Here is a 1735-nt window from a genome sequence, read left to right as displayed (position 1 = left end):
CACAGCGGACCCTCGAGGCCTCCCGCTGCCCCCCAGCCGCGGTGTCTGTGTGCGGGAACGGGGTGCAGCGGGAACGGGGGTGCCGGAGGGCGGCTCGGCCTCCCTGGCTGGGCCCGGGAGCTACTCAGACCGGCCAGGCGGAGCGAGGGCAGGGCCATCCGTCCAGCCCAGCCGGGCTGCCCCTCTGCACACTCGGGAAAAGTGAAAAATGGGGCCCTCCCTGGAGCGCAGCCCTCCAGCACCAGAATTGGAAGCCGCTGCAGCCTTCGGGGGGCGAGTTCGATCCCCGCCTGCCCCGGGGGTGACCCCCAGGGCGCCACAGACCCCTCCCGACCCGCCCGCTGCTCCCTCAGCAGGGCACTGTCCATCGGCCTGTCCTGCCCCCCGCTCTGTCTCTGGGGAGCCCTCTCGCCGCCCCTGGGCCTCTGGCCTGCACCCCGGTTCTGCGTGCACAGCACTGCAGGCCGGCCGGGGAGGGACCCCCAGACGCCCCCAGACCCGGCCCGTCTCCCCGCTGCCCCTCCGCAGGGGTCTGTCCATCGGCCCGCCCCGCTCCCCGCTCTGGGGAAGCCTCTCACGGTGCCCGGGCCTGCACCCCAGCTCTGCCTGCACCCCAGCTCTGCCTGCGTACATCAAATAAATCTCAGCAACAGAGAAAATGGTTCTTTGGTCTGAAAAAAACCCCAGTATCTATCATTTCTCTCCTGGAAAATGACCGCCAGCGCGAGCCCCACGCGGGAGGCGGCCTCCGAGACCCCGACGCCGCTGGACTCCACTGCTGCTTCCCCGCCAGCTGCGGCCTGGCGCCCGCTCAGCGCCCCGCTCGCTCAGGAAGCCCTCGGCGTCACCTCCGAGACCCAGGGCCCGCGGGGTGCCCGCCCGCCCCTCCAGACGCACGGCGGTGTCCGCACGGCCGTGGTGGCCGTCGGTGCCCTGAGCCCCCCCAGGGGCCTTTTCCACGCTGCGAGCCAGGGAGTCCAGCCCTGGACGCTCACGCACCCACGCCAGGTCCTCTTGCATCACCCACCGAGCTCTGGCGCGACTCGGCCACGCTGCATTTTATTTATTTAATATTATCGTTTCTTAAGGATTTATTTGTGTGCACAGAGCTGGGGCGCAGGCCAGAGGTGCAGAGGTGAGAGGGCTCCCCAGAGACAGAGCGGGGGGCAGAACAGGCAGATGGATGAAGCCCACTGCTGAGGGGCGCAGCGGGGAGGCAGGGGGGGCCTGCCGCGCCCTGGGGGTCCCCTCCGGGCCGGGGATCGAACTCGCGCTGCTGTGGCTGCAGACGGCTTCATGGTGCTGCGCTCTAACCCGGGGGCACACGGGCACACAGTTCCTTCTAAGCAGAGAATTGGGGGGTTATTTTTAAATACTAAAAGATTTGTTTATGCACACAAGAATTGGGGTACAGGCAAGAGGCGTGAGGGGGGCATGAGAGGACTCCCCAGAGTGGGGAGCAGGACAGGCCGAGGGACTGAAGCCCACGGCTGAAGGGGCCGCGGCGAGACAGGAGGGGTCTGCGCGGCCTGGGGGTCCCTCCCTGGCGCTGGGGGGGATCGCACTTGCCATGAGGCGTCGGGGTGCCCCGCAGCGAGCTGGCTTCCTAGTGCTGTGCCCCTGCCCTCGCCCTGGGCGGGCGCTGGCTTCTGGGGCACCGCGCTGCCCGGTCCGCAGGGCGCCGTTTGCATCTGAGCTGCAGGCGCTGCCCCTGGCCGGTCCAGGGCCCGCGGCT

The sequence above is a fragment of the Condylura cristata genome, unplaced genomic scaffold, assembly GCF_000260355.1.
Source record: "Condylura cristata isolate star-nosed mole 26May11 unplaced genomic scaffold, ConCri1.0 scaffold00050, whole genome shotgun sequence".
Taxonomy (NCBI): Eukaryota; Metazoa; Chordata; class Mammalia; order Eulipotyphla; family Talpidae; genus Condylura; species Condylura cristata.
This window is presented reverse-complemented; position numbering follows the sequence as displayed.